The sequence below is a fragment of the Alnus glutinosa genome, chromosome 9 (assembly GCF_958979055.1).
Source record: "Alnus glutinosa chromosome 9, dhAlnGlut1.1, whole genome shotgun sequence".
Classification (NCBI taxonomy): domain Eukaryota; kingdom Viridiplantae; phylum Streptophyta; class Magnoliopsida; order Fagales; family Betulaceae; genus Alnus; species Alnus glutinosa.
Genome location: NC_084894.1, coordinates 15516780 through 15527629, shown reverse-complemented (window position 1 = coordinate 15527629; position 10850 = coordinate 15516780).

Below are 10850 nucleotides of genomic sequence, written 5' to 3'. Positions count from 1 at the left end.
GGAAACTACGAGTGGAAAAAAGGCAAGAGAGTGTGAGACTAATATTAGGAAAAAGCCAATTTAAAAGTGAAACACGAGTGTGAGTGACATAATTTGAGTGCAAACACGTGAGGGAGTGTTGTGAGGAATTATTTCTAACATTTTCCTACAATTTCAAAAATATGGGTGACACATCGAACCAAGAAGGAAGGGAGGAGTCGTCCTTTGTGTTGCAGGTAGGGGTGTAAACAAGCTGAGCTATTCGTGAGCTTACTCGAGATCGGCTCGAATAAACTCGACTCGTGCTCAATCGATTATTAAATGAGCTATTCGTGAACACGAAAATCAAACTCGATTATTAAACGATGCAAACTCGTATAAATTCGACTTGACCCGGCTAAAGCTTGTGAACCTGCTCGTATAAGGATCGACTCGTTTATTAAGGCTCGACTCGTATATATATATAATGAATAATATACTATGTGTATTATGTAAGCATAAATTAAGTAACAAATAACAATAGTTATTGGTCAATATATATTAATTGGTCATATTTATATAAAATAGTAAAAATGAATAATATCAATAATTAATTGTTAGTCATATGATATAATGACAATCCATATACTTAATCAAATTATTCATGTAATATAATAAAATTATAATTTATAGGATTATATGATCATATAATAATATAACATTGTACCATACTACCATATGACATATAATTTATGTAAATATAAAATATGCAATCACTTTACTATATGCTATGAGTATTATCATTAAATATATAATAATCATTACATACGGATTGTTAGATCATGTTAATATGTTAAATATACTATCATATGATAATACTTAGATCATATGATCATATAATATTAGTATTATTAGTAGGTAATTATGAATTGTAATAAATTTGATAATTATGATTTATTACTCGTAAATTTATAAAAATCATACTTAATTACTTATTATAAATTCATAGATAATCTCATAAATCAAGTAATATGATATGATTCATAATTTATAATCATAAATATATATACATATTACTATATTAGTAACATATATAATTATAGCTATATAGTGTCATATATGATATAGACTATAGTATACAAATTCATATTAATATAATGGTTTAGTATTTAGATACTTACTTAGATACACTCATACACTTAATAAGTATGATTTATGATTTTAAGTATTTAATAATTATTAGTAATATTTAGATGCAATGAGTCAATGACTATGTATATAGATTACATACGTACGTTATAGTAATTATGAATTCACATTACTCATATGATATAATGACACTTATACGGGGGTAGAGAATAATTTTCCAAACGATTTTTTTTGTTTAATTATTAATTATAGATAAAAAAAAAAATTTGAAATTTGAAATTTTGATTTTGAAACATGGACGTTATTTTTTTTAAAAAAAAAAACCTCCCGGCCACCCAATTTTTTCCGTCCTTGAGAACTATAGTGTCTTCCTCGTTCCTCAGTTTCTCTGACCGAATGAAGTTCAAAGCCGTTGATTGTTCAAAAAATTAGAAGACAAATTCTAATCAAACCGTTCATTTGTTTGAAAATTCCTTTCATCCTTTCATTCCTTTGACATCAAACTTAGTTTTTATTTTTAAATTCTCACTCTGTCAGTCTCTCACGCTGCACGCAGGCAACCTGCAAAGAATTTATTGTGTTGCTGATGGTTCAGAACACAATTAATGCTTTGCTTTTAATGCAAAGTTTCCTCTCTCAATTACCCTCGTCTTTCCAGTTCTTCTTCTTCGTTTTTTAGCCTTTGATTTATTTTTAATTTTTGATCAAATGGCTTCTATCTTTCTATAGGATTTAGTTTTGAAATCTGTTAGAGTTTCTTTACATTTGTAGTCGAAATCGAACCAAAAGAATCGATCTATCTAAATCATCTGATGTTCCATCTTTCCGCTGCGTAGCCAAATCCCAACTTTTGTGAATTTTTTCTGTTCTTCTCACACGTATCGATGGCAGCAAGTCCAGCGACTAAGAACACTCTTGATCTGACTGAAGTGGTAGTAGTCAAGTACTGGGCTTTACATGAGTTGCGTGTGAATTGTGTGATGCTCTTGCTCTCACATTTCAATTATAAATTTGAGAGCAAGAGAGTCAAAAGACTCAGCCGCTCAACTCCTCAGTACTCAAGAATCAAGACTCAAATCTCAGTTAGTTAAGTATCAAATATCTGTTCTCTACTTCTCTTTCATCATTTCATTTTCATGTTCCGATATTCAAATTTTTTATTCTTTTACTTTGTAGCTAATCTTTCAATATTTTTAAGTTCTAAATTTCTAATGGTAATGTTGATATACCATATGACTGTTCAGGAATCAGGGACGTCCGTTCAGCCTTAGATCTTCTACTAGACTACTACCTCAGGTCCTCATTGATTTTGCAAGTTAATAAACAACTCAGGTTTCACTTTTTTTTTTTTTTTTTTTACATTATTTTATTATTTTTTGGTTATGAGTAATGATTATAAATTTATAATCAGCAAATCCCTCCATGAACAAACTGTTATGTTTTACAAATTATGTTGTGATTATGTAATGTATGCTCTATGTTTGGAAACTGTTCATAATGCTTATAAAATTTTCACAATGTTTAGAATTTAGAAATGTATGTTCTGAATCTTCTGATTATATAATGCTGAGTTTTGCTTTATTTCTGAATTAAGAAATGTATGCTCTATGTTAGACAGTTTTTTATAAGAAATGAACAATCGGTTTTTTTTATTTTTTTATTTTTTTTATTTTTTTTTAAATTAGGTCAGAAACTATAATCCTAAAAGTTAGACAGTTTTTTAATTACAAAACTTGAAGATGAAAAAATTGCAATTCCTTAGCAATTAAAAAAGAAAACGAACAATCTGTTTTTGTTTAAAAAAAAAAGATAGGGCAGAAACTATAATCTTAAAAGTTAGACAGTTTTTTAATTACAAAACTTGAATATAAAAAAGTTTAAGTTCCTTAGCAATTTATAAAAAATGAACAATCTGTTTTTTTTAAAAAAATAGGGGCAGAAAACTATAATTCTAAAAGTTATACAGTTTTTTAATAACAAAACTTGAAGATGAAAAAATTGCTATTCCTTAGCAATTAAAAAAGAAAATGAACAATCTGTTTTTGTTTAAAAAAAAAATAGGGCAGAAACTATAATCTTAAAAGTTAGACAGTTTTTAATTACAAAACTTGAAGATGAAAAAATTGCAATTCCTTAGCAATTAAAAAAGAAAATGAACAATCTGTTTTTGTTTTTTTTTTTAAAAAATAGGGCAGAAACTATAATCTTAAAAGTTAGACAGTTTTTTAATTACAAAACTTGAATATAAAAAGGTTGAAGTTCCTTAGCAATTTATAAAAAATAAACAATTTGTTTTTTTTTTTTTTTTTAAAAAATAGTGGCAGAAAACTATAATTCTAAAAGTTATACAGTTTTTTAATTACAAAACTTGAATATGAAAAAATTGCAATTCCTTAGCAATTAAAAAAGAAAATGAACAATCTGTTTTTGTTTTTTTTTTAAAAAAATAGGATAGAAACTATAATCCTAAAATTTAGACAGTTTTTTAATTACAAAACTTGAATATAAAAAATTTGAAGTTCCTTAGCAATTTATAAAAAATGAACAATCTGTTTTTTTTTTAAAAAAATAGGGGCAGAAAACTATAATTCTAAAAGTTATATAGTTTTTTAATTACAAAACTTGAATATGAAAAAATTGCAATTCCTTAGCAATTAAAAAAGAAAATGAACAATCTGTTTTTGTTTTTTTTTTTTAAAAAAATAGGGCAGAAACTATAATCCTAAAAGTTAGACAGTTTTTTAATTACAAAACTTGAATATAAAAAATTTGAAATTCCTTTGCAATTTATAAAAAATGAACAATCTGTTTTTTTTTTTTTTTTTTAAAAAATAGGGGCAGGAAACTATAATTCTAAAAGTTATACAGTTTTTTAATTACAAAACTTGAATATGAAATTTTTTATCTGGAGAAAAGACATGCAATATCTGATATTCCAAGAGAAAAAAAATATCCTGCCAATTCGACCCAAATTTATTTTTTTTTTAATAAAAGACACAAAAAAAATGCAATATGGAAATGACATCATATGTAAAGCAAAATCAAACCTGATGATGCCATTACAGAAAAATAGTCCCTCGACCTGCTCTTTCTGTTTTCCCCAATAAATACCTGCAAATGTCTCTAAACAAAATATAGGGGGCAAAACACAATACCACTGGTTCCTAGATTGCATATGAAATATAACAGCAAAATAAGCAACCAAATCTAATGCCGTAGGATTAGGAACCAAATCATAGGCATGGACACCCGAACCTGCTATGTGCATCTGGTGCCAACGAATGCCTTTGGTTTCGCTTGATTCGAACCATCTCCGTCGAGCCACTGCTTACAGCCTTCCGTAGTATGGGGACCTCGCCCCTACTCTCTAAAGCTTGCCACCCCTATTTATTAGTAAAGCTTGAAACACTTCCACGACCCCCTGTCCTTGGCCTTCCATGATGGTCCGCTAAGGACAGGGGATCGTGGTTGGGTCTAGAGAGAGTGTGACAATAAATTACACTGAATCATTCGAAAGGGATGGGCAAGGAAAGTCAGAGCTCAATTCCGAAGAAGGTCGGAGGGTATAAAACCAGAACCAGATCTACGTGTATTCAAAAATTCTGGTCTTCTTCAATCAGGTTCTCAAACCAATCAGGGAACTTCCAAAGACCAAACGATTCAATCCCAAACTATTTCTGGCGGAACCTTCCGAGTTTTTAGAGAAAAACCACGCTGAATTTTTGCGATATTTTGAAACTTATTGTTTCAAAGCGGCGAAAACTCTCGCGAAATTCCCACGACGAAACCTCGAGATACCTTTCACTTGTCTTCTGCGAGTCTGAGACCTTACTTCTGCGACTACTCGACGCAAGTCCTTATCTCGACAAAATCTCCTTAAAGTCTCCTCTATCTCAGAGTCTATTCTAAAAAAAAAAAGAATCCACCAATAGCCCTATAATGGATTGAGTTACATAGTGCCACCCAGGTTTGGAACCCACTTTTTAGAAGTTCATGTGCATGCATGCATGTGTCATCACCTCATTGATCGGAGGTCCAAGGGGTCCATAGAAAAATAAATTTATTTTTTCTTTTTATATTTTAGACTTTTAGTTTTTCTTAGAAGAGAGAAAGAGTAGAAACAAAGGGTACGCTCTCTAGAAGATTTGCTCGGGGCTGTTCACTTTCACTTGGTCGCCAGGTATCTTGAAACCTCTTTGCTTGCGGGGGCAGGAGTGGAAACGTCTGAGAGAGCGCTTCGCAAAAGAATCGTGTGGCGCGGTGAAAGGTTTCCCGTTGGGGTTTCCGGCCCCCCTGGTCTTCACCTAATTGTGGAAGAGGGGAGGTGAGTTGAGTATCAACTCTCTCTCTCGCGCCTTTCTTCAGCTTGTTCCTGTTTGTCTATTCGGGACGGGGCAGGCAGCTCACATACATGAAGAGAAGAAGAGATGGGGGGTTCCTTGATATTAAGGTGTCAAGGCGGTCGAAGAAGGCCACAAGTGGAGGCAACCGATGCTTTGGTCATTCAGTTCCCCCTCATGGGGTGACGGTCCTTCTTGATCCAAGTCTGCCTTCCTATGGGTGGTTGCTGGTATGACGTCATCATCCACTCCATCATATTCTGCATCCAGATAGGTGGCTCATTGTGGGGTTGATCTACTTCCACCTTTTGTGACCTTCTAAGGTGCTTGGCCGGTGCAAGCCGTTGCTGAGGCCACTGATACTGAGATGTCTGGACCCAAGGAGCATGAGACCAAGGTGCTTGATATTGATGAGCTTGATGCCTTGGTGCTTGTCTCCATGGTGCTTGATAAGGTGCCTGAGGCCATGGAGTCTGATGCTGGGCCGCAGGTCTAGTGCCATGATGAGCTTGTCTGGGCACTTCTTTCTTGGCTTTGGCCTTTTGTGCTTTCAGGAGGGAGCACTGAGGATGAACATGCCCACTTAGATCGCAGTGATGACATATAGGAGGTCTTCTGATGGAATGAGGCTCCTGAGTGCCTGGAACATCATCGTTGACCTTGTCCTTCCTTTTTTATCTTCAACAGTGGGAAGAGGTTCTGGGACTGTAGGCTTCACAAACACAGTCTTTGAGGAAGAGGGAGCTACATACCCGAGACCAGTCTTGTCAGTTGGGGTCTTTTGGATAGATAGCATACGAGTCAGCTTCTCATTAGTGACTCTCTCCAGCTGGAGCTGTGTCTCTAGTAGCTTTTCCTCGAGCTCTTATATTCTAAGCAGCAATGAACTCTTTTCAGTTTGCAGACTGTTCAGATCATAGAGGTGCTGCTTATGACCTTTCCTCAACTTCTCATACTCTAAGTAGAGTGTCTTGTAGGCCTCCTTGGGCTCTTCCCCATTATCACTGTGCTCCGAGTAATAAGAATCCTTCTTCTTCAACGAGCAGAGCCACAAAGGCTAGAAATTTCACGGACTCTAGAGCTTCTTCTTCTGACTCATCACTGAGAGTCACATTATAAGCCTTCCCCTTGCCCTTCTTAAGATTCCCGCAATCGGCCCAGATATGTCCAAAGCTTGAGCATTCAAAACATCGGGGTCCTCTGGGATCTTTCTTCTCTTCTTCCTCAGGTTCAGCTTTTCTGGGAGGTTTCTTTACTCTTTCAGAAAACTTCTTCTTAAACCGATCATCTTTTATCAGTCTTCTGAAATTTTTGGCTAACATAGCCACAACTTTTTCTTCATCCTCAGAGTCATCTTCAGATGATGCTTCTACCTTTTTCTTGGAAGCCTTTAGGGTAATAATGGTCTTCAACTTCTTGATCGGGGGCAGAGACAGCTCATATGTTTGAAGAGATCCCACCAGCTCTTCAATATTCATCTCCTCAAGATCTTTGCTTTCTTCAATTGTTGTGACCTTAATCCTGAAACGCTCAGGCAAAGATCTTAGATCTTAGAATCGCTCAGGCAAAGATCTTGAAATTGACTTCTTAAATAAATAGCAAGTGTGTGCACAAAGTGTCAGCAAAAATAATAATGCGAAAATTAAACGACACAGAGATTTTTGTTGACGAAGTGGAAACTCAATTAAGAGAAAAACCACTCTGGGGCAGCCAAACCCAGGATATCCACTATTCAGAAGACAAAGCTAGAGATACAAGATAGTAACACTCACATATACCCGATGCAGTGGTCGTACCTTGCTCTCTAACGTGTAACCCAACACGAACGCTTCCCAACCAGGTCTCCTACATGAAGGGGTCTTCAATGGAATCCTTTATCTTAGGGCCGACCCCTAAGATAGACTTCAGAGCGCAGCAACATCACACTTGCAATGGCTTCAGAGGAAAAATAACGTCTCTGAGCACTTGTGGAATTCAATACAGAATTCTTGCAATTCTCAATGCCCAGGGGCCTCTTATTTATAGGCTAAGGTGCAGAATGGGCGACTGCTGAAATATGTACGGATGCCGTCTGGATGGTGAACGTGGGCCGTCCAGATGGACAACTGTGCGACAGGATTTTCCGAGAATTTCGCTGAAGATCTTTCCTGTTGAGGGTCGCGTCCGGACGGTGAGACACTGTCGTCCGGACGGTCGCACGTCCGCTGCAAGTAATTTTCATATTAGGCTTCGCGCGTTTAGACCATGGGGGATGAGCGTCCGGACGGGTATATCAATTGATGGAGATCAAGGCACCGCTTCAAAGGATCTCGTTCAAGTACCAATTGGACCAGTTACGAGAGCACGAGCAAAGAAGTTCAAGGATGTAGTCAACGGACTCATCCAAGAGTTATGGGCTCAAGCAAATTCGTGGAGGCCCATTGAGCATGATCCACGTGGACAACAAAGAATCGTCACCTTGATTCAAGTTCTAGAAGGATCCGGTCAAGGCTAAGAATTGGCAAGAAATATTTTGGGTCTATTCTAGAAGGATCGGATTGCATGGTTATTCTAGGCGCCACTTTCTTTCCTTTTATGTTGTCTTTTGTTTCCTTCTATATGACTCTAGGCGTCCAGCTCTTCTTTCCTATTCCAGCTCTTTTTTTTTTTTAGGCAAGTAGGGATTTATTTTAGCTTTGATTAGGAGGGTGGGTGTCCAGCCTTTATTGCCTTATATGTCTTGTGTGTTTTAGGAAGGTAAAGATTTCTTTCTTTACCCATTTTCGGCATTAATTAGGTTTTATATGTTAGGGTTTTTTTTTTTTTTTTTTCTCTTGTAATGTTCAGCCCTTTAAATAGCAATGGAAAAGGCAGACATTGATTATTCATAAAACTTGTGAGGTTTATTCTCTTTAGTTCTTTGAAGAACTACGCGAACTTATCGGGATTTCCGGTGGCGTTCATCTCGACTTATCAAACGGAGTTTCCACCACCGTTTGTGGCGTCTTCCTTATACTGAGGTTCTTGTTTGTCATAAACAACGGGTCGAGGTCTTCCATTTGAATCTATCCATAGAATGATCTTGGGTTCCCTTTCGTTGGTGGGTCTCGTTATTCTTGAAGGGGTTCACATCATCAATCTTCCCTTATTCTGAACTTGGAAAGAATCTGAAGCTGATTGATCACTGAGAGGCATCCGGACGGGCTGGTGATACGTCCGGACGGATACAGGCTGGAATAGTAGCTTCTCAATACAGTAGATGTCCAGACGGAAAATGCACGTCGTCCGGATGTTAAGGCACATCGTCCGGACAGATGGAACAGCAGACAGATGGGTGTCCGGACGGGATGGCTCGATTGTCCGGACGGCTGATTGGGAACCGGAGATTTTCTGACTTGTAGACAGAATCTTCTGAAATTCTTCTGAATAGCGGAATCCCTTGTAAGACAGCATCTTTACAAACAAGTGATTTTGTCCAAACACAGAATGAGGCCAATAATACTAATATATACGTTAGAGTTCAAGGTACGACCACTGCATTAGGGGTATGTGAGGTCTACTATCTTGTAACTAGTATTGTCTTCTGAATAGTGGATATCCTAGATTTGGCTGCCCCGAGTGGTTTTTCTCATGTTAAGTTTCCACTTTATTAACAAAAATTCTTGTGTTATTTATTTTCCGCATTGTTAATTTTTGTTAACACTTTTGTGCACACACTCGCTTTATTTTAAAAGTCAATTTCATTTTTCAATTGGTATCAGAGCTTGGTACACTCTGAGAAGATTAATTTCTTGAGTGTTATTTTTTTTTTTTACTTCTATCATGTCTGATTTGAGTATGGATAATGTTGCTTCTATTTCTCATGCTATGTCTGTTCATAGAACTATGTTCATTAAACCTAGCATGTCTCATAATCATACTCAAGATAAGGAGCAAGTCATTCTATACCTACATGTCACCACTGCGGTGTAAATGGTCATATTCGTTCTCAAAAACCTTTGAATAAATCTCATGCTCCTAGAAAAGATGAACCAGGTTTTGAAGAACAAGTAAAGAAGTTAAGTGATCAAGTTAAACTCATTAGTGAGAAGTTAGCTTACCTCTCCCCTAATGAACAAAGATTTGTCCTGGTTAATAATCATAAGAAAGCTTCCAAACAAGTCTGGGTCAAAAAGGAAGATAATCTGTGTTTTGTTTCTCATACTGCACTAAAAATTCTTGATACGTTAGTTTCTTTTTCCTTATAGTGGGCATGTAGGGCTGAAAAGGTTATAAATAGCTTGCATTCATTGTAATGATGATCATTGAATGAAAAATACAAGAATATGCGAGGTTTGTTTTCTGTATTGGTTCTTTAGAGAACTTGTGAACTTATCAAGGATTTTTCCTTGTGGCGTTCAAATTTTATACATTCGGTTCATCATTCAATTATAATCATTGGGTCGGGGTTTGTTACTTTATACCTCCGGTTCGCATTTCATTTATAAACGTTGGGTCGGGGTTTTCTATCAAAAATATGAATTTTAGCTTTCTTGGGGCAAATATTTCAATATTGTTTTTGTTGGGTCTCAAAGCGGGTCGGTTGAGGTTTGCATCATTTGGTATCAGAGCCAAGGTTCAAAAATCAGGTTTACTATCATTTTTTATCTTTTGTTTCATGTTATCATCTTATCTTATTTCATTTGTGTTCATTATTCCTTGTTCTTGTTATCATCCTATCTTGTTCCGTTTGTGTTCATTGTTCCTTATTTTATTTTATTTTATTTCATGCACCAAGTTTTTTTTTTAAAAAAAAAAAGAGAAAAAAAAAATGGTGTTACTGAAGCAACAAATACTATCATTCGTCGTGCTTATCAAAGTTAATTTTTTCTTGAATCGTGACTTTTGTAGTTTCAGTTTCTCTCAAAAAATCTGATTTTTGTCTTCCTTTATTAGTTTAATATTTTCTTGCCGTCAGTATTGGTCTAAACACTGCAAGTTGAATTTCTTGATCAAGTTTATTAGTTTAATAAAGAACTGAAAAGGGGAAACTACAAGTGGAAAAAGGCAAGAGAGTGTGAGACTAATATTGGGAAAAAGCCAATTTAAGAGTGAAACACGAGTGTGAGTGACATAATTTGAGTGCAAACTCGTGAGGGAGTGTTGTGAGGAATTATTTCTAATAATGTTCTACAATTTCAAAAATATGGGTGACACATTGAACCAAGAAGGGAGGAGTCGTCCTTCGTGTTGCAGGCTATGCAACAACAATTGCACGCATGGACATGGTGTTTAATGAGATTCGGGATCAGATGGATAGGCAAGACGCTGTTATTATTGCTTTGCGTGAGGAGCGTCCCCAAAGAGTCCATAATGCTAGAAGGTGATGGTAGGTTCATGCCAAAGGGAGAAAGGCGTGGTAGAGGTTTTCGAAGAGATCCGATA